The sequence below is a fragment of the Pogoniulus pusillus genome, chromosome 2 (assembly GCF_015220805.1).
Source record: "Pogoniulus pusillus isolate bPogPus1 chromosome 2, bPogPus1.pri, whole genome shotgun sequence".
Lineage (NCBI taxonomy): Eukaryota > Metazoa > Chordata > Aves > Piciformes > Lybiidae > Pogoniulus > Pogoniulus pusillus.
In genome coordinates, this window is record NC_087265.1 from 4,669,297 (window position 1) to 4,691,649 (window position 22,353).

The 22,353-nt window shown below is 41.6% G+C and overlaps 1 protein-coding gene across 8 annotated transcripts in view; it reads left to right on the forward strand.

Moving 5' to 3' along the window:
- MBD5 (methyl-CpG binding domain protein 5) overlaps positions 1 to 22,353 on the forward strand; it is a 218,460-nt gene that overhangs the window by 108,515 nt on the left and 87,592 nt on the right. For all 8 annotated transcript variants that reach the window (XM_064154772.1, XM_064154746.1, XM_064154763.1 and 5 more), the window contains one exon: positions 16,308 to 16,443. The gene's annotated coding sequence lies outside the window, so the exon portion shown is untranslated. The remainder of the gene's footprint in view (positions 1 to 16,307; positions 16,444 to 22,353) is intronic.

The following is a 22,353-nucleotide window of genomic DNA, read 5'->3' on the forward strand; positions in this document are numbered from 1 at the left end:
AATAAAGGTTCTCCTGGAAACGTGGAAGAGGTTTCTAAGAATAATTAAGGTACTCCTAAAAGCTTTGAAGAGGCTTCTGAAAATAATAAAGGTTCCTCCAAAAATATTCAAGATGCTTCTAAGAATAATAAAGATACTCCTGGAAACGTGGAAGAGGCTTCTAATAATAAAGGCACTCCTGGAAACAGGGAAGAGGCTTCTAAGAATAATAAAGGTACTCCTGGAAACAGGGAAGAGGCTTCTAATAATAAAGGCACTCCTAGAAACATGGAAGAGGCTTCTAAAAATAATAAAGGTGTTTCTAAAAATATTAAAGATGCTTCTAAGAATACTAAAGGTGCTCCTAAAAACATGGAAGAGACTTCTAGTAATAAAGGTACTCCTGGAAACATGGAAGAGGCTTCTAAAAATAATAAAGGTACTCCTAAAAACATGGAAGAGGCTTCTAAAAATAATAAAGTTGTTCCTAAAAATATAAAAGATGCTTCTGAGAATAATAATGGTACTCCTAGAAACATGGAAGAGGCTTCTAGTAATAAAGGTTCTCCTAATAACATGGATGAGGCTTCTAAGAATAATAAAGGTACTCCTAGAAACAATGAAGAGACTTCTGAAAATAATAAAGGTACTTCCAAAAATATTAAAGGTGCTTCTAAGAATAATGAAGGTACTCCTGGACACGTGGAAGAGGCTTCTGAAAATAATAAAGGTACTCCTAGAAACATTGAAGAAGCTTCTAAAAATAATAAAGGTACTTCCAAAAATATTCAAGATGCTGCTGAGAATAATAAAGGTACTCATGGAAACATGGAAGAGGCTTCTAAGAATAATAAAGGTACTCCTAAAAACACGGAAGAGGCTTCTAAGAATAATAAAGGTACTCCTGGAAACAGGGAAGAGGCTTCTAAGGATAATAAAGGTACTCCTGGAAACAGGGAAGAGGCTTCTAATAATAAAGGCACTTGTAGAAACATAGAAGAGGCTTCTAAAAATAATAAAGGTACTTCCAAAAATATTAAAGATGCTTCTAAGAATAATAAAGGTACTCATGGAAACATGGAAGAGGCTTCTAAGAATAATAAAGGTACTCCTAAAAACACGGAAGAGGCTTCTAAGAATAATAAAGGTACTCCTGGAAACAGGGAAGAGGCTTCTAAGAATAATGAAGGTACTCCTGGAAACAGGGAAGAGGCTTCTAAGAATAATAAAGGTACTCCTGGAAACAGGGAAGAGGCTTCTAAGAATAATAAAGACACTCCTAAAAACATGGAAGAGGCTTCTGAAAATAATAAAGGTACTTCTAATAATATTAAAGATGCTTCTAAGAATAATAAAGGTACGCCTGGAAACATGGAAGAGGCTTCTAAAAATAGTAAAGGTACTCCTGGAAACATTGAAGAGGCTTCTAAAAATAATAAAGGTACTCCTGGAAACATGGAAGAGGTTTCTAAGAATAATTAAGGTACTCCTAAAAGCTTTGAAGAGGCTTCTGAAAATAATAAAGGTACTCTAGAAACATTGAAGAAGCTTCTAAAAGTAATAAAGGTATTTCCAAAAATATTAAAGATGCTTCTAAGAATAATAAAGGTACTCCTGGAAACAGGGAAGAGGCTTCAAGAATAATAATGGTACTCCTGGAAACGTGGAAGAGGTTTCTAATAATAAAGGCACTCCTAGAAACATGGAAGCGGCTTCTAAGAGTAATAAAGGTACTCCTGGAAACGTGGAAGAGGCTTCTAAGAATAAAGGCACTCCTAGAAACATGGAAGAGGCTTCTAAGAATAATAAAGGTGTTCCTAAAAATATTAAAGATGCTTCTAAGAATACTAAAGGTGCTCCTAGAAACATGGAAGAGGCTTCTAAGAATAATAAAGGTACTCCTGGAAATATGGAAGAGGCTTCTAAGAATAATAAAGGTACTCCTGGAAACATAGAAGAGGCTTCTAAGAATAATAAAGGTACTCCTGGAAACATGGAAGAGGCTTCTAAGAATAATAAAGGTACTCCTGGAAACATGGAAGAGGCTTCTAATAATAAAGGTACTCCTGGAAACATGGAAGAGGTTTCTAAGAATAATAAAGGTACTCCTGGAATCATGGAAGATGCTTCTAAGAATAATAAAGTTACTCCTAAAAGCATGGAAGTGGCTTCTAAGAATAATAAAGGTGCTCCTGAAAACATTGAGGAGGCTTCTGAAAATAACAAAGGTACTTCCAAAACCACTAAAGATGCTTCTAAAAACATTAAAGATATTTTAAAATAAGAAAGATATCCCCAAAAATAATAAAGATCTTTCTAAAGCATTAAAGAGATTTGCAAAAAGGAGAAAGATATTCCTTAAAAATGGGGAAAAAAAATCCAATAAAAGGATAAAAACAGTTCTTAAAATGAGCTTTATTTTTTAATGATAAAGATAAAAAATTTGATTTCTAAAAGTTACATTAAATAGGTTAAGTTACAAAGTTAGTTCCAAAAATCCTATTTCCAAAAATGATATTTAAAAAATAAAAATCATAAAGAGATATTTTAAATTACAAAGTTCTTTCCAAACATCCTATTTCTGAAAATGATATTAAAAAAAAAAAACAAAGAGATTTTGAAAATTCCAAAGTTATTACCATAAAATACATTTCTAAAAATGATGTTTAAAAAAAAACCAAATAAACAATCTGAAAATTCCAAAGTATTAAAAAAATATATATTTCCAAAAATGATATTTAAAAGAAACCAAATAAAGAGCATTTGAAAATTGCAAAGTTATTACCAAAAAATATAATTCTAAAAGTGATATTTTAAAGAAAACAAATAAAGATCATTTGAAAATTGCAAAGTTATTACCAAAAATATATATTTCTAAAAATGATATTTCAAAGAAACCAAATAAAGATCATTTGAACATTGCAAAGTTATTACCAAAAATATATATTTCTAAAAATGATATTTTAGAGAAACCAAATAAAGATCATTTGAACATTGCAAAGTTATTACCAAAAATATATATTTCTAAAAATGATATTTCAAAGAAACCAAATAAAGATCATTTGAACATTGCAAAGTTATTACTAAAAAATATATTTTTAAAAGGATATTTTGAAGAAATCAAATAAAGATCATTTGAAAATTGCAAAGTTATTACCAAAAATATATATTTCTAAAAATGATATTTCAAAGAAACCAAATAAAGATAATTTGAAAATTGCAAAGTTATTACCAAAAAAATATATTTCAAAAAAGGATATTTTGAAGAAACCAAATAAAGATAATTTGAAAATTGCATAGTTATTACCAAAAAAATATATTTCTAAAAAGGATATTTTGAAGAAACCAAATAAAGATCATTTGAACATTGCAAAGTTATTACCAAAAAAATATATTTCTAAAAAGGATATTTTGAAGAAACCAATAAAGATCATTTGAAAATTATAAAGTTATTACCAAAAATATATATTTCTAAAAATGATATTTTGAAGAAACCAAATAAAGATAATTTGAAAATTGCAAAGTTATTACCAAAAAAATATATTTCAAAAAATGGTATTTAAAAGAAACCAAATAAAGATCATTTGAAAATTATGAAGTTATTACCAAAAAATGTATTTCTAAAAATGATATTTTAAAGAAACCAAATAAAGATAATTTGAAAATTATAAAGTTTTACAAAAAATATCTTTCAAAAAATGATATTTTAAAAAAAAACCAAATAAAGACATTTTGAAAATTACAAAGTTCTTTCCAAAAAAATCTATTTCTAAACATTATCTTTAAAAAATAATAAAGCTAATGCATCAAGAGCAGTGTGGGCAGCAGGACAAGGGAGGTTCTTCTGCCCCTGTACTCAGCACTGCTCAGGCCACCCCTTGAGTGCTGTGTCCAGTTCTGGGCTCCTCCATTCAAGAGAGATGTTGAGGTGCTGGAAGGTGTCCAGAGAAGGGCAACAAAGCTGGTGAGGGGCCTGGAGCACAGCCCTGTGAGGAGAGGCTGAGGGAGCTGGGGCTGTGCAGCCTGCAGCAGAGGAGGCTCAGGGCAGAGCTCTTTGCTGTCTGCAGCTACCTGAAGGGAGGCTGTAGCCAGGTGGGGTTTGGCTCTTCTGCCAGGCAAGCAGCAACAGAAGAAGGGAGGACAGTCTCAAGCTGTGCCAGGGGAGTTCTAGGCTGGATGTTGTTAGGAAGTTGTTGTCAGAGAGAGTGATTGGCATTGGAATGGGCTGCCCAGGGAGGTGGTGGAGTCTCTGTGGCTGGAGGTGTTGAAGCCAAGCCTGGCTGGGGCACTTAGTGCCATGGTCTGGTTGATTGTGTAGGGCTGGGTGCTAGGTTGGACTGGCTGAGCTTGGAGGTCTCTTCCAACCTGCTTGATTCTATGATAAGGCTTTCTAAATTATATGTTTCTAAAAATACCATTTAAAAAATCATATTTTAAAAGAAATAATAAAGTTTTTTCTTTAATTACAAAGACATTTCCAAAGAAGCTATTTCTAAAAATGCTATTAAAAAAAAAAAAAAGATGTTTTCAAATTATCAAAGTATCTCTAAAAATGATTTCTCTATAAATGGTATTTTAAAATAATAAATCTAGTTTTTATAATTATGAAGGTGTTTCCAAAAATGATCCCTCTGAAAATAATTTTTTCTTTTAAAAGAATCAAAATATTGTGAAAAATTAGAAAGGAATTTCCCAAAATGATATTTCTGAAAATAATCATTTTAAAGAAATAATAAAGTTGCTTTCTATTTCTAAAAATTATTGGTTTTTAAAGGAATAAAGAGGGTTTTTTTTTAATTAAAAAGCTATTTCCAAACTCATTTTAAAGAAATCATCAAGATTTTTTTTTAAGTCCAAAGATATTTCCAAAAATGATATTTCTAAAAATCATCTTTTTAAAGAAGTAATAAAGATTTTTTTTTTAATGACAGAGATATTTCCAAAATGGATATTTTTCAGAAGGATATTTTTAATAGAAGAATAAAGATTTTTTTTTTTAATCCTAAAGATATTTCCAATAATTACATTTCTAAAAATCATATTTTTAAAGTAATAATAAAGATTTTTTTTAAAATGACAGAGGTATTTCCAAAATTGATATATCTAAAAATGATCTTTTTTAATAAAAGAAAAAAGATTATTTTAAATTCTAAAGGCATTTCCAAAAATGATATTTCTAAAAATAATCATTTTATGGACATAATAAAGATTTTTTTAAATGAAAACATATTTCCAAAATGAATATTTTTAAGAAGGATATTTTTAATAGGAGAATAAAGAAATTTTTGTTGAATTATAAAGGCATTTCCAAAAATGATATTTCTAAAAATAATCATTTTACAGCCATAATAAAGATTTTTTTAATGAAAATATATTTCCAAAATTGATATTTTTAAAGAAGGATATTTTTAAATAGAGGAATAAAGAAATTTTTGTTTAATTATAAAGGCATTTCCAAAAATGATATTTCTCAAAATAAACATTTTACAGCCATAATAAAGATTTTTTTAATGAAAATATATTTCCAAAGTTAGTATTTTTATAGAAGGAAATTTTTTAATACAGGAATAAAGACATTTTTGTTTATTGATAAAGGCATTTCTAAAAATTATATTTCTCAAAGTAACCATTTTACAGCCATAATAAAGATTTTTTAATGAAAATATATTTCCAAAATTGATATTTTTAAAGAAGGATATTTTTAAATAGAGGAATAAAGAAATTTTTGCTTAATTATAAAAGCATTTCCAAAAATGATATTTCTCAAAATAATCATTTTATAGACATAATGAAGATTTTTTTAATGAATATATATTTCCAAGATTGATATTTTTAAAGAAGGATATTTCCAAAAGAAAAATTGTCATTTGAAGGCAGTAATAAAGATTATTTTTGTGAATGATAGGGCTATTTCCAAATTTGCTATTATTAAGAAGGATATTTTTAAATAGAGGAAGAAAGAAATTTTTGTTTAATTATAAAAGCATTTCCAAAAATGATATTTCTCAAAATCATCTCTTTAAAGAAATAATAAAGATTGTTTTCAAATTATAAAGGTATTTCCAAAAGCAAAATAATCATTTGAAGGAAATAATAAAGATGATTTTTTTTTTTTTTAAGACAGGGATATTTCCAAAATTGCTATTTTTAAGAAAGATATTTTTTAATAGAGGAATAAAGAATTTTTTTGTTTAATGATATAAAAGCATTTCCAAAAATTGTCTTTCTCAAAATTATCTTTTTAAAGAAATAATAAAGGTTATTTTAAAACTATAATGGTATTTCCAAAAGTAAAGTAATCATTTGAAGGATTATATATATATATATAAAATATTCTTTATATATTTTTTATATATTTTATATATATATAATATTGTTTATATATATTTATATATTTTATATATATAAATATATATTGTTTATATGTTTTTATATTTTATACATTTATATATTTATATATATTTATATATATATATTTTTATATATATATATATAAAAATATATATATATAATGAGGATAATAAAGATGATTTTAGTAGAATCATAGAATCAAGCAGGTTGGAAGAGACCTCCAAGCTCATCCAGTCCAACCTAGCACCCAGCCCTGGCCAATCAACCAGACCATGGCAAAAATGGATATTTCTCAAAATCATCTCTTTAAAGAAATAATAAAGATAACTTTAAAATTCTAAAGGCATTTCCAAAAATGATCTTTCTAAAAATGCTATTTAAAAAAAAATAGGATCAAGGTATTGTTAAAAATTATAAAGATATTTTAAAAAGAAATAGAAATGATAAAGCTGCTTCTCAAAAGATTCTGTGTTTTCTTTTCATCTTCAAGATGTTTCTAAATCTACTGAAGCTATGCCTAGAAATCGATGAGTTTTAATGATTCAGGACTTAGAATAACAGAATTAGCCAGGTTGGAAAGGACCTTCAAGATCATAGAGTCCAACTTAGCACCTAACACCTTCTAATTAACTAACCATGGCACTAAATGCCTCATCCAGGCTCCTTTTAAACACATCAAGAGAGATGTTGAGGTGCTGGAACATGTCCAGAGAAGGGCAACAAAGCTGGTGAGGGGCCTGGAGCACAAATCCTATGAGGAGAGGCTGAGGGAGCTGGGGGTGTGCAGCCTGCAGAAGAGGAGGCTCAGGGCAGAGCTCATTGCTGTCTGCAACTCCCTGAAGGGACATTGTAGCCAGGTGGGGGGTGGCCTCTTCTCCCAGGCAACCAGCAATAGAACAAGGGGACAGAGTCTCAAGTTGTGCCAGGGTAGGTATAGGCTGGATGTTAGGAGGAAGTTCTTCCCAGAGAGAGTGATTGGCATTGGAATGGGCTGCCCAGGGAGGTGGTGGAGTGGCCGTGCCTGGTGGTCTTCAAGAAAAGCCTGGATGAGGCACTTAGTGCCATGGTCTGGTTGATTGGATAGGGCTGGGTGCTAGGTTGGACTGGATGCTCTTGGAGGTCTCTTCCAACCTGGTTGATTCTATGATTCTACCTACAGGGACATTGACTCCACCACCTCCCCTGGCAGCCCATTCCAAAGCCAGTCACTCTTGCTGTGAAGAATTTCTTCCTAAGGTTCAGACCAAACCTGCCCTGTCACCCCCAACCATTCACAGAATCAAGCAGGTTGGAAGAGACCTCCAAGCTCAGCCAGCCCAACCTAGCACCCAGCCCTGGCCAATCAACCAGACCATGGCACTAAGTGCCCCAGCCAGGCTTGGCTTCAACACCTCCAGGGATGGCGATGCCACCATCTCCCTGGGCAGCCCATTCCAATGCCAATCACTCTCTCTGACAACAACTTCCTAACAACATCCAGCCTAGACCTCCCCTGGCACAACTTGAGACTGTGTCCCCTTGTTCTGTTGCTGCTTGACTGGCAGCAGAGCCCAACCCCACCTGGCTACAGCCTCCCTGCAGGTAGCTGTAGAGAGCAGTAAGATTGGGGGATACCTTTAAAAGAGGCTTCAAGTAAACCTGTTGAGGGTTATTTTTTTTGACAAATCCTATGATGCTGAGCTAAAACGTGGTGGAATTTGATCTCTGGGAAGAAATAAGATGGATTTTGGTTTGGTTTGGCTTTAATTATCCAAGAGAGTAGGGTGTTTTATATAAATATAGCCTCAGTAGTGAGCCAATGTGAATTACGTTAAACTCAGTGGGAAACCATCTATTAACCTTAGCAAGAATAGAATTAGCATTCCAGAACCTGAGTTCTCCTTTAGGAGGCCTCTGTCAGGGGATTATTAAAATACCATCCTGATACTTTATGAATGAATTGGACAATTAGTAGGGCTAATTAGCAGCAGCTTCAGTTTGCAAGAGCTGCTGGGGGGAAGCGCAGTGAGGAATGCTCCTCGCTGGTGAAGCAGGCAGTGTGGTGTGTCCTGGGGAGGCTCAGGGCAGAGCTCATTGCTGTCTACAGCTACCTGAAGGGAGGTTGTAGCCAGGTGGGGTTGGGCTCTTCTGCCAGGCACCCAATGAAAGAACAAGAGGACACAGACTCAAACTGTGCCAGGGCAGGTTTGTGCTGGATGTTAGGAGGAAGTTCTTCAGAGAGAGTGATTGGCATTGGAATGGGCTGCCCAGGGAGTTGGTAGGGTTGCCATCCCTGGAGGTGGTTCAGAGGAGGCTGAACGAGGCAGTTAGTGCCATAGTTTAGTTAGAAGGTGTTAGGTGACAGGTTGGAGTGGATGATCTTGGAGGTCTTTTCCAACCTGGTTAATTCTGAGTGATTTTGTGTGGAAGACTTAGAGTCTTGGCATCAGCACAAGTGTTTTGCAGGAAACAGTCTGAATCTGGTGGGTTTGATTAGGTCTTACCAGTGCAAGTACAGTCCCAGCATGGTGTGGAAGCACCCAAGCAGTTGGAGAGGCAGCAGGAAAGCTGGGCAGGTGGAGAGGCAAGTTCAGCTATCCTGAGGGCCACATTAGTGCATCCTACCAAGCACCACAAAAATGTACAGTGGTGCATGTAACATGTGTCTGGGCCTTTAAGCAAGTGGTAAATACCCTTTGGAGACTCTGTTTGTGCTGGTTTTATCCATTGTGGAGTACAGGAGAGATTAAAAGTCATAATCCAGGCCCACCACCCCCACCAACAATCCTCCACTAGTTTCTATGCCAAGATGTGATGCAACAAAGAGATGAAGCCCTGTGGCACATTCTGGATTAGAATCACAGAATCAACCAGGTTGGAAGAGACCTCCAAGAGCATCCAGTCCAACCTAGCACCCAGCCCTATCCGGTCAACCAGACCATGGCACTAAGTGCCTCATCCAGTCTTTTCTTGAAGACCCCCAGGGACGGTGCCTCCACCACCTCCCTGGGCAGCCCATTCCAATGCCAATCACTCTCTCTGTGAAGAACTTCTTCCTAACATCCAGCCTATACCTACCCTGGCACAACCTGAGACTGTGTCCCCTTGTTCTATTGCTGGTTACCTGGGAGAAGAGGCCACCCCCCACCTGGCTACAATGCCCCTTCAGGTAGTTGTAGACAGTAATAAGATCACCCCTGAGCCTCCTCTTCTCCAGGCTAAACAGGCCCATTGTCTGGTGTCATGGAGGGGCAAAGAGGACTGTAGTGAAAACCAAGCTGTCTTCTGCTGATAGCGGAGGAAATGACCTCAGGTTGCACTGGGGAGGTTTAGGTGGGAACAATTCCTTTCTTGCAAGAACAGTCAAGCATTGGAACAGGCTGCCCAGGGGAGGTGGTGGAGTCCCCATCCCTGGAGGTGTTCAAGAAACCTGCGGCCATGGCACTTAGGGGCACGGTTTAATGGCCATGGCAGTCTTAGATTGGTTGTTGGACTCGATGGTATTAGAGGTCTTCTCCAGCCCAAACAATTCTTTGATTCTTTTCCTGTCAAAAGTTATTTTTCTGTCTGTATGGTTAAGTGTGTGGCTATTACCAAGTTTGATCCTGGATTTTCCTTCAGCAGAGGACAGCAGAGTTTGCAGTTAGTCTGGTGTGCACCTCTGGGGTGGCATGAAGGTTGTTCCTCTCTCCTGTTGGAGTTATCAGATGTGCCAGCAGGGGAGTTTGGACTAGGTGATCTCCAGAGGTCCCTTTGAGTCTGTCTGGTTTTGGTAGGCTTTATGTTAGCAATAGAAATGAAGAAGGAAATGGGCTAACATCACCTTCTCCTCATTCAGTGGCTCTTGGGCTGCTAGCTGGCTTTCACCACTGTGAGTCAGGTAGGGACAACTAGAGAATGAAACTCAGCTATTTTTTTAGTCTGCATCAGGAATGACTACATTTATTTATTTATTTAGTTAACTAACTCCTCCTTTTGTCCCTCTCCCCACATTTGTTTAGGAAGAAAAGGAGGACAAAAGACAAATTGGTATTACACTGAGCTCAAATTGTTTGTTTATCATCTCAGTCCTCATCGGTTTCACAGTTATCTCTATATTAAATTAAAGATCAGTGAAGGAGAAAAGCAGATTACATTTCCATTGTGAGCTGGAAAATGGAAGTGCATGTACAAGAGGTCTGCAAAGGAGCTAAGAGAAGCACATCACAAATGTTTAAAGCACCCCTTACAGCTGAGTGCAAATTGTTGTTAAATTATTCATCACTTTTTCCTTCTGAGACCTTGTCACAACCCCAAACCAAACTGGAAGGCAATGACTGTTCACAGGATCACAGGCTGCCAGGGGTTGGAAGGGACCTCCATAGATCATCAAGTCCAGCCCCCTGTCAGAGCAGGACCAGAGAAGCTAGCAAAGGTTGCACAGGAACACATCCAGATGGGTCTTGAAGGTCAAGGAGACTCCACAGCTTCTCTGGGCAGCCTGTTCCAGTGCTCTGCGACCCTTACGGTCAAGAAGTTCTTCCTCATATTGAGGTAGACCTTCCCATGCTGTGGTTTCCATCTGTTGCTCCTTGTCCTGTCACAGGGCACAAGTGAGCAGAGGCTGTCCCTGTCCCTTCCTTCCTGACCCCCAACCCTCAGATATTCATAGACATTGATCAGATCCCTTCTCAGTCTTCTCCCCTCCAGCCTAAGCAGGCCCAGGGCTCTCAGCCTTTCCTCATCCAGTCCCTTCAGCATCCTTGTGGCCCTCTGTTGCGCTCTCTCAAGTAGATCCTTGTCCCTGTTGAACTGCAAAGTCCAGAAGCAGATGCAGTATTCCAGGTGAGGTCTCCCCAGGGCAGAGAGCACCTTTAGCTTCCCACACCTTACAGGTCCAAATCTCAAGAGGTCACTTCACCCAAGTATGAGGAAGGAGGACGCAGCAGACACATTCTGGTTTAATGTAGAAAACAGAGGGAAATGCTTGCCATAGCAACCAGCAGTTAGGCACAGGGAGGGCTGTGGCACACAGACCTGCACTGTGCTTGCCTCCTTATTAGCCAGCCTTGGCCAGGGCAGTGGTTTTCTCCCTGCTCAGAAAGTGATCTATTTGTCAAGTTGATTGTTTTCCTTCCGATTGCAAATCGAGGGGTGAAGATTGCCTGTGTGCTAAATAGGAGCCTGCACCTTTCCTGTCAAAACCAAGGCTTTTTAGAAAATAAAAGTCTTTTCATGGCTGTAAGAGTCATTATTAGTACTTGTCACCTTCTTTATGGAGCTATCAGAGAGGCAGGATTTATAGGATTGAGACTATTGACTAAATGGATGTCTCTGATTTTCTCCTCTTGCAAATTAAAATTCCATTTCTTTTTTTTTTCCCCTTGTAACTGGAGACAAAAAAATAGGCAGGATCCCTCCTGACATCATCTCTCTTCAAAGCCACATCCACTCGGGTGACACTGTTGCCAAATCCATCAGGAGCATTAGGATGTGAGAGTGATGCATCATGTCCCCAAAGCAAACACCTTAGCATGCTGGTCTTGGAGACCCTGGCAAGGGAGCAACCTGTCAGCATCTTAGCCCTGTGGAGTCACAGACTCCCAACATGGTGGCAACTGGCAGGGACCTCTGAGGATCATTCAGTCCAGCCCCCTCGCAAAAGAAGGGACACTCAGAGCAGCTTGCCCAGCATCACCATGACCAGGTGGGCTTGGAAGCTCTTCAGAGAAGGAAACTCCACAACCTCTCTGGGCAGCCTGTTCCAGAGCTCCAGGACCCTACAACAAATTTCTCCTCATCTTCAGATGAAACCTTCTTCATTCCAGTTTGTGCCCACTGCCCCTTAACTCTGTCACTGGGCACTACTGACAAGAGTCTGGCCCCAGCCTCTTGCCCCCTCAGGTCTTTTAGCTCTTGATGAGCATTGATCAGATCTCCTTTCAGGCTGCTCTTCTGCAGGCTCAACATCCCTAGGGCTCTCAGCCTTTCCTCCTCACAGATGTTCCAGGCCTCTCAGCATCTTTGTAGCCTCCCCTGGACTCTCCCCAGTAGTTCCTTGTCTCTCTTGAGCTGAGGAGCATGGAAATGAAGCCAGGATTCCAGATGTATTCTCACCAGGGCAGAATAGAGGTAGAAGAGAACCTTCCTCAACCTCTTCTTAATGCATTCCAGGAGACTATTTGCCTTCTTGGTCACATTGGTGGCTCACGATAAACTTGTCCACCAGCACTCCCAGCTTCTTCTCTACAGATCTGAGAGTCAGCTGTAGCTAATCTTTCAACTAGCTTCTCTGAAAGACCTTCCTGTTGTCATTGTGCTCCTTGTAGCTTCAGTGTTGGTTATCAGGCAGCTCAAATGCATTTTTGACATTACCTTCATTTGTTGTCTTTCAGAAGAACAGTGCACTGGGCAGAGGCCATCTGTTCATGCCAAGGTAGTCTTGGAAGGCAGGATATTTGATTCTCATTTGCTTCTATTTTAACTTCATTTTCTCCAGGTCCTGTCTAACAAATACTCAGGTAATAGATATGAATTCTTAATTACTAAGGAAGCAAGATGATTATTGCCAACATCTTTCTGCTGACATCAGTCAGGTACTCAAAGCAGATGTGCTCACCTGCTCTCTGCCATGCTAACCATTTAGAATTAGGATCAGACAGTTTGAATGTGTAGACAGCTAAATATTACTTTTATTTAAGCCATGACATGCCCTGATGTCCTCCTGCCAAAAGAGGAGAGGAGAAGATGTTGTCAGCACTGCAGTGTCCTAAAATAAATGAGCAAAAAATAGTGGATTTTGGCCTGGCTGAGCCAAATTTACCACTGCTCTTTTCCTGTACGTGTGCCACTCCTTCCAAAGCATTTAGTCCAGCACAAGCATTCCTCCAGCCACAGAGATTAGGGAACTGATCTAGGTTAAGTCTAATCCAGCAGAAATACCCAAATCTGCTCCTTTATCTGCTTCACTGGGCCAGTCTTAGCCGGGGAGGAGGAAGGAGAGCAGCACCTGGAGCCTTGCAGCAGAGGGTTGAGTTGTGTCCTCTCATGTGAATAAAAAGCTACACTGTGGGGATTTCCTCCTCAAGAAGAGTCCCAGGGGAATGAAGACATGAGGCCAAAATCTGCTGTGCCCATAGTTTTGAAGCTTGGTGCTGAGGAGCTGCCAGAGCCCTGATTTAAGCCAGGTTCTTCTGCATTGATCAAGGTTCCAGGTTTACACTGGGGAGTCCTGAAAATCCTCTGATCCCTGCAGTTAGTTCAACTGTCCATGAAAAGATACTTTCACAGTCTTTGTGCAGGTTGTGTGTCATGGAAGTTTCTGGATAGGATGACTTCATGATCATAGAATCATAGAATCAACCAGGTTGGAAGAGACCTCCAAGCTCACCCAGCCCAACCTAGCACCCAGCCCTGGCCAATCAGCCAGACCATGGCACTAAGTGCCTCAGCCAGGCTTGGCTTCAACACCTCCAGGCACAGAGACTCCACCACCTCCCTGGGCAGCCCATTCCAATGCCAATCACTCTCTCTGACAACAGCTTCCTCCTGACATCCAGCCTAGACCTCCCCTGCCACAACTTGAGACTGTCCCCTTGTTCTGTTGCTGCTTGCCTGGCAGAAGAGCCCAACCCCACTTGGGTATGACCTCCCTTCAGGGAGCTGCAGGCAGCAATGAGCTCTGCCCTGAGCCTCCTCTGCTGCAGGCTGCACACCCCCAGCTCCCTCAGCCTCTCCTCACAGGGCTGTGCTCCAGGCCCCTCCCCAGCTTTGTCGCCCTCCTCTGGACACCTTCCAGCACCTCAACATCTCTCTTGAATGGAGGAGCCCAGAACTGGACACAGCACTCAAGGTGTGGCCTGAGCAGTGCTGAGCCCAGGGGCAGAAGAACCTCCCTTGTGCTGCTGGCCACACTGCTCCTGAGCCAGCCCAGGATGCCATTGGCTCTGCTGCCCACCTGGGCACACACACTGCTGGCTCCTGTTCAGCACCCCCAGGTCCCTCTCTGCCTGGCTGCTCTCAGCCACTCTGTCCACAGCCTATAGCACTGCTTGATCCTTCATCTCAATTTCAAGGCACAGAAGTGGTTGGAGTTGCATTTGGTTTGAGTGAAAAAATAACAAAGCAGTTTAGGTAGAAATGTCTCCAAGTCTCAAATCTACTTTCAGTGGCATCTAAGCTTCTTTGTGGGGCTTATGTGAACTTCTGGGTGTGTGTATGTGTGTGAATGTTTATATACAGAGAGAAATGTGTGTGTCCATTGGATAAACATAAGCAAAGCCAGGCATGCCTTTTGCAGTTTTAGTTCTCTGAAATGTTGTAGATCTTCTCAAAAATATCTTATGAAAATGAGTCCTCCTTCTTTTTTCCCCCATTCTTAAGCTGTGTGGGCTCCAGTTCTGTAATCTTAAATTCTGTGGACATGTAAAGCAGTGAAGGATGCCACTAGAGTTGGACACAACCTGGGGACAGTATCCTGATTTTGCATTTATGATGAATGAATCACAGAAATATTCAGGTTGGCAAAGCCCCTCAGGATCACCAAGTCCAACCTAGAACCCTGCTCTGCAAGATTCACCTTAAACCATAGCCCTAAGCACCACATCCAAACCACCCTTAGACACATCCAGGGTGGGTGACTCCACCACCTCCCTGGGCAGCTCATTCCAGGCCCTCACCACTCTCTCCATGAAAAACCTTTTCCTAATGTCCAGTCTAAACCTCCCCAGTCTCAGCTTGAGGCCATTTCCCCTTGTTCTGTTTCCAGTTCCCTGTGAGAAGAGCCCAGCAGCAGCCTCCCTACAATGTCCTTTCAGGTAGTTATAGACAGCAATGAGCTCTGCTCTCAGCCTCCTCTTCTTCAAACTGACCATCCTCAGCTCCCTCAGTTGCTCCTCATAAGGTTTATTCTCTAGACCCTTCTAGAGGGCAGTTCAGAATGAATCTGGATTTAGGATGAGATTGGATTAATTTATTTGAAATCCCCCTTTGGACTTAACCTGTCTCCACTCACCAGTTTTGGTCAATGTTTGGTGTTCTGAGTGCCCTGATGGGTTTTCTCCAGCTGGCAGTCTGTTAGGAAAGCCTCCATGAGGCACAGGTCTGATGAGCTGTCTTTCTGCCACCTTTTGATTCACAGAAACATTCTGTTTGGGAAAGAGCCCCAGGATCATCAAGTCCAACCTAGAACCGTACCCTACAAAGTTCACCCTTAAACCATATCCCCAGGCACCACATCCAAGAGACCCTTAAAAACAGCCAGGGTTGGTTACTCCACCAACCCTGCCAGGTCCCTGGGCAGCTCATTCCAGTGCCTGACCACTCTTGCTGGGAATAAAATGTTTCCTGATGTCCAGTCTAAACTTACCCAGTGGCAGCTTGAGGCCATTCCCCCTTGTTCTGTCACTATTTTCCTGTGAGCAGAGCCCAGCAGCAGCCTCTCCACAGTGTCCCTTCAGGTAGTTGTAGACAGCAGTGAGGTCTGTCCTCATCCTCCTCTTCTTCAAAGTGACCATCCTCAGCTCACTCCTCATAAGATTTATTCCCCAGGCTCTTCCCCAGCTTTGTTGCCCTCCTCTGCACTGGCTCCATCACCTCCACATCACTCTTGTAATGAACTTCCCAAAACTGAACACAACACTCAAAGTGTGGCCTCACACCTTGAGTCCAAGAGGACAATCACCTCCTTGCTGCTGCTGGCCACAGCATTCCTAGTCCCAGCCAGGATGCCACTGACTTTCTTTGCCATCTGGGAACTTTTCTTTCTGTTACTGAGTTGTATAGGCTGGAGGTGAGGAGAAAGTTCTTCACTGAGAGAGTCATTGGACACTGGAATGGGCTGCCCGGGGAGGTGGTGGAGTCGCCGTCCCTGGAGCTGTTCAAGGCAGGATTGGACGTGGCACTTGGTGCCATGGTCTAGCCTTGAGCTCTGTGGTAAAGGGTTGGACTTGATGATCTGTGAGGTCTCTTCCAACCTTGATGATACTGTGTGATTCAGTCCAACATGTGTTTTATTGCAGGAAGAAGAGGCTTTACCACAACAAAACAGGCAAAGAAACATAAAGACTTGAAGAAACAGCACTTCCAATTCTTTCCAAAAGCTCAGAGACCCACCAAAACCTGGTGGATTGCCTCCACCAGTCTTGCTGATTTGAGGTAGGTGAATTCTCTCTTTGCTGCTCTTGCTGTCACATGAATATGGGTAGCCAGCACTGATTTCAGGTTCTAAACCTATTGGTTCTGTTGCCTTTGATGTGTCAGAAGACAGTGGTAGCCTTCCAGTAGGCTGCTCTGGTCTTGTTTATCTGCTGGTAATAGTGCCACTGCTGGAAATGACTGATAGCATCTTTGATTTTAGTGGTAGGGAAGATGATGCCATTACTAAACGAAACAAAAATAGCAATTATTGGAAATAAAATAAGCCCAAATCAGATTGGATGTTCGTGAGCATGTTTCAAAGCTTTTGCCAGTTGTTTTCCAGCATGGATCCCATTGCTGTAGCTTCATAAAATCCTAGAATGGCTCAGGCTGGAAGGGACCTCAGAGATCATCTACTCCAATCTCCCTGTCATGGGCAGGGACAACTCTCAACTAGACTTGGCTGCTCCAGGTCTTATCCAACCTGGCCTTGAACACCCCCAGGGAGGAGGCATCCACAACCTCCCTGGGCAGCATAATCCAGAGTCTCAGCACCCTCCTACTGAAGAACTTCTTTCTAAGATCCAGTCTAACCCTGCTGTCCCTCAGCTTCAAACCATTCCCCCCTTGGCCTGTCCCTAGGCAGCCTTAGAAAAAGTCCTTTTCACAAGAGTCTTCCTAAGACAAGACTGCAGCCTTCCTGGAGGATCCCTTCAGGTATTGGAAGGCAGCTCTGCGGTCCCCCTGGAGCCTTCTCTTCAGGCTGAACAACCTCAGCTCCCTCAGCCTATCCTCACAGCAGAGGTCATCTTGGATCATCTTTGTCATTTCTGAGTCCTTGTGTTGGGGACACCAGAACTGTTTGCAGCACTCAAAGCGAGGTCTCACCAGAGCAGAGCAAAGAGGCAGAGTCCCCTCTCTTGCCCTGCTGCCCACACTCCTCTTGATGCAGCCCAAAGTTGGAATGAACTCTTCTGGAGGACCATTTTTGATCTCCGAGGTCCCTTCCAACCAAAGCCATTCTATGATCCTACGATTTTTCAGTTATGCCACAAGATAAATGGGAAGAAGCAGCTGAGAAACAGCAAAGAATCCAGTTGATTGTTTTAGAAGTAACATATTTTAAAGCCACCTAAAGAAAGAAGAGAGCTGGCTGCCTGCCATTCCCTTTCCTGTATTCCTTCATGACAGCACACAATTGAAAATGTATTGAGTTTGTTTCTCTTACTGGAAAATCATTTTGGGGCATTTCTCTTGGTTTTTGGGGCTTTTTTGGGTAGGGAAAGCAGACAATCTTTAATTTTAGCTCCATCACATAGCATAGTTGTAAGAATATTGTTGTATGGATCTGAAGAGATTAGATGGGGACAGGATTGTTTTTAATCTGTTAGCACAGACTTGTTATGTAAATAGAAAGCTCACAAAGCAAACCAGACACGTGCAGGGTGGGGGGGGAAAAACCAAACCAGATTTCTCATCCCCAAAAATACATTCACCAGTAGGTTCCTGCAACTTGGGGAGAACTCACTGGGAAGTTTATTCTTCTGTTTGTGCGTGCACTTGACAAGTAAACATATTGTAGTCTCTCAGTAAGTCCTGTGCTTATCTCTTGAGTGACAATCTGAGCTTTCCATGTGTGGTGCTGTTGAATAACAGCTAGGACAGTCTATGGCATAAACACAACTCTTCTGTTTTGTTCAGAGTCTATCCCCCTGGACTTCCTCAAATTCTCTGGAGAAATATTCTTTGCTCAAGTCCTTTCAGCCTCATTTTTACAACCAGATCTTTAGCATAGAATCAAGCAGGTTGGAAGAGACCTCCAAGCTCAGCCAGTCCAACCTAGCACCCAGCCCTGGCCAATCAACCAGACCATGGCACTAAGTGCCCCATCTCCAGGCACAGAGACTCCACCACCTCCCTGGGCAGCCCATTCCAATGCCAATCACTCTCTCTGGGGAAGAATTTGTTGAGATGCTGGAAGGTGTCCAGAGAAGCGCAGTGAAGCTGGTGATAGGCCTGGAGCAGAGCCCTGTGAGGAGAGGCTGAGGGAGCTGGGGGTGTGCAGCCTGCAGCAGAGGAGGCTCAGGGCAGACCTCATTGCTGTCCCTGAAGGGAGGTTGTAGCCAGGTGGGGTTGGGCTCTTCTGCCAGGCAAACAGCAACAGAAGAAGGGGACACAGTCTCAAGTTGTGCCAGGGGAGGTCTAGGCTGGATGTTTTTAGGAAGTTGTTGTCAGAGAGAGTGATTGGTATTGGAATGGGCTGCCCAGGGAGGTGGTGGAGTCACCGTGCCTGAAGGTGTTGAAGCCAAGCCTGGCTTTGGAACTTAGTGCCATGGTCTGGTTGATTGCGTAGGGCTGGGTGCTAGGTTGGGCTGGCTGAGCTTGTAGCTCTCTTCCAACCTGCTTGATTCTGTGATTCTATAACTTCCTCCTAACATCCAGCCTAGACCTCCCCTGGCACAGCTTGTGACTCTGTTCTCTTGTTCTGTTGCTGCTTGCCTGGCAGAACAGCCCAACCCCACCTGGCTACGACCTCCCTTCAGGGAGCTGTAGACAGCAATGAGCTCTGCCCTGAGCCTCCTCTTCTGCAGGCTGCACACCCCCAGCTCCCTCAGCCTCTCCTCATAGGGCTGTGTTCCAGCCCCCTCACCAGCTTCATCATCCCTCATCCCCTTCCATTAAAGAGCAGACTGCTCAAGTGCTTCTTTCTGTTTTCATTGTCAAATGTCTCATTTATTTTAACTGGGCATTTAAAACCAACAGAATTCCTTTGCAGGTTTGGGTTTGGGTTTTTTTTCACAGATGTTTATTTTCAGTTCTTCCTCACAAAAAGAACACACCACCCCACAACCTGGTAACTCTAATAGGCAAAGACTGGTTAGAAAGGAGAATGAATCCCAGACTTTCAGGAGGGGAAAAGCACTACAGATGCTATTGAATTAGCCACAAGAATTCTCTTGGCTCGCCATATAGGAGCCTTTTGATTATCACCGGTAGGCTAAGCTTACTATTTATAAACCTATGTTCTGCAGCTGGGCAGTTCTCTTCGTGGCACCAGCATTTTGCTGCTGGGAAGTTTGTAAATGCCATCATTAGGGTAATTAATTATTTCCCCCCAGCATAAAACTGTACATCTTTTGCTCCACGCTGCCTTTGTCTGGTGATGGTGTTGGTTTTGTAGCGCTCGGTTTTTATCCTTGTCTCTACCCTTTGATTTAGGTATCGAGTCCAAAAATCTGTTTTCTTTCTTTTTAAGTTCATTTTTAAGAATGCTTTGTGGAGGTTTCTTGGGACTTTTCCTGTCTGTTACTGTTTTCTTTTGCCAGGCAGTTTGGAAATCTGTTTAGTTATTTGCATTCGTTTCACTAAAGCTTTGCGGAGGCTTCTTGAAGGCTTTTATTAGAAGCTTCTTTCCCTGATGCTACTTCAATCTTCAGGGTACTGTCCACATGACCTAGTTATTTTAAGCCCTTGTATGACTTAGTTTTCATTCTTGGCTATTTCATCCATCTATTGAAATTGTTTCCAGTAAATTAGTTTTAGAGTGTTTGCCATGATTAGCATTATCCACTGGAGGGGAAGTCCGTCATAAGAAGTGTCTCTTATCGATACCTTTCAATGTGTTTAAACATTAATAAATAATTTGATCTGAGAAATGTAATATCCATCTTGAAATTACCATCTAAAAACATAGGTATTTGTATGCAAATGCTTTAGTGGTGGCTTATATCACCTTGCTGTTTGGTGTGTTGCTGTAAAGATAAGCTACGCCGGGATCTGTGGATGCTTATTTATTGAGTGCTTTATGAATAACCTGCATAAAAATGGTCATTCTTGCAAGTATTTCATGCAGCTCATACACAGTGGAAAGGAGTGAAGAATTGCTGTCATTTCTGCAGTTGAAGAAGAAATTCTTTTGTTGGAATGAAGGCATTTGTATGTTAGAGTCGAAGAGCTGGAGTAATGCATTCGTGTTGATAAAGATGTGAAAGGCAGTGTCAGGAGGACAGACCCAGGCTCTACTCCACTGATAGGGCAAGGGGCAGTGAGTGCAAGCTGGAGCAGAGGAGGTTCCACAGGAACAGAAGAGAGGGTGTGAGGGTGCTGGAGCCCTGGAGCAGGCTGCCCAGATTGGTTGTGGAGTCTCCTTCTCTGGAGTCATTCAGAACCCACCTGAATGCATTCCTGTGTGACCTGCTGTAGGTGATCCTAGCAGAGGAGTTGGTCTGGATGATCTTTTGAGGTGCCTTCCAACCACTAACCTTCTGTGATCCTACTAATTCAATTTCTTGATTAGCTCTGCACTAGATTTTATAGCCCTGACTCGATGATCTCTGGAGGTCCCTTCCAGCTCCTGCCATTCTGAGATCTAGCTGGTGGACCAGGAGTCACAGCCCAGCCCTGGCAGACCTCTGCATTCTTCCAAGTTCATTGTCCCTCAGACTCTGTGAGATTTGTGTCATTCTCCTTTCAGCATTTGCCTTGACTCTGTTGTGAGCAACTTTTACTGCAGCTCTGTCCACTGAGTGCCCCCATTTTTTAGCTGCTCTAGTATTTTTCAGTTGTAACTATTGAGTAGTGAGAGCCCTGTGACTGGTTGCATTTATAAACTCAGAGTTTTGTTTATTCAACAAAGTTGCTTAACCCTTTCAGCTGTGAGGAATCAGAGAATCACAGAATCAACCATGTTGGAAGAGACCTCCAAGCTCAGCCAGTCCAACCTAGCACCCAGCCCTGGCCAATCAACCAGACCATGGCACTAAGTGCCCCATCCAGGCTTGGCTTCGACACCTCCAGGCACAGAAACTCCACCACCTCCCTGGGCAGCCCATTCCAATGCCAATCACTCTCTCTGACAACAACTTCCTCCTAACATCCAGCCTAGACCTCCCCTGGCACAACTTGAGACTCTGTCCCCTTCTTCTGTTGCTGCTTGCCTGGCAGAAGAGCCCAACCCCACCTGGCTACAGCCTCCCTTCAGGTAGTTGTAGACAGCAACGAGGTCTTTATTGTGCTAACAACAATAACACAGAATCATAGAACAGCTTAGGTTGGAAAGGACCTTAAAGATCATCTACTCCAACCTCCCTGCTGTGGACAAGGACATCTCTCAACTAGACTGGGTTGTCCAAGGCCTCATCCAACCTGGCCTTGAACACTTCCAGGGAGGGAGCAGCCATAGCTGCTCTGGGCAACTTGTTCCAAAGCCTTAACTGCCTTGTACTGAAGAACTGTTCCTTTTATATACACACACACACACACACACACACACATATATATCTATATATTTTGATGAATGTTTTCTCTTTTTTTTTCATCATAATGGCATCTATATGTTGGCAGGAACTTGTTAGTATTCTAGGTTACACAAAAATTATTCAATGATGGTGAGGCACTGCAACAGGCTGCTCAGGGAAGTTGTGGATGCCCTCCCTCTTGAGGTATTCAAGGCCAGGTTGGATGGGGCCTTGAGCAACCTGGGCTAGTGGAAGGTGGCCCTCTTCGTTGCTCCCTGGAAGGAGGTTGCAGTGAGGTGGGGGATTGGTCTCCTCTCCCTAGTATCAAGTGACAGAATGAAAAGAAATGGTCTGAAGTTGTGCCAGGGGAGATTTAGGTTGGAGGTTAGGAAATATTTTTTCTGGAAGACTGGTGAGAGGCTGGAACAGGCTGCCCAGAGAGGTGGTGGAGTCACCACGACTGGAGGTGTTGAAGAAACATGTGGACATGGCACTCAGGGACGTGTTTAATGACCATGGTGGTCTTAGGTTGCATGTTGAACTTGAGACCTCACATATAGTTTCCAACCAAAACAATTGTATGGTTCTGCTGTTCTATGATCTATTTTAATCAAAGATTTGCTTTTTTTCCAAAGCAAAATCCTCAGTATCCCTGAATTACTGTATTTCAAATCCCTAAATGTGTCCTTAC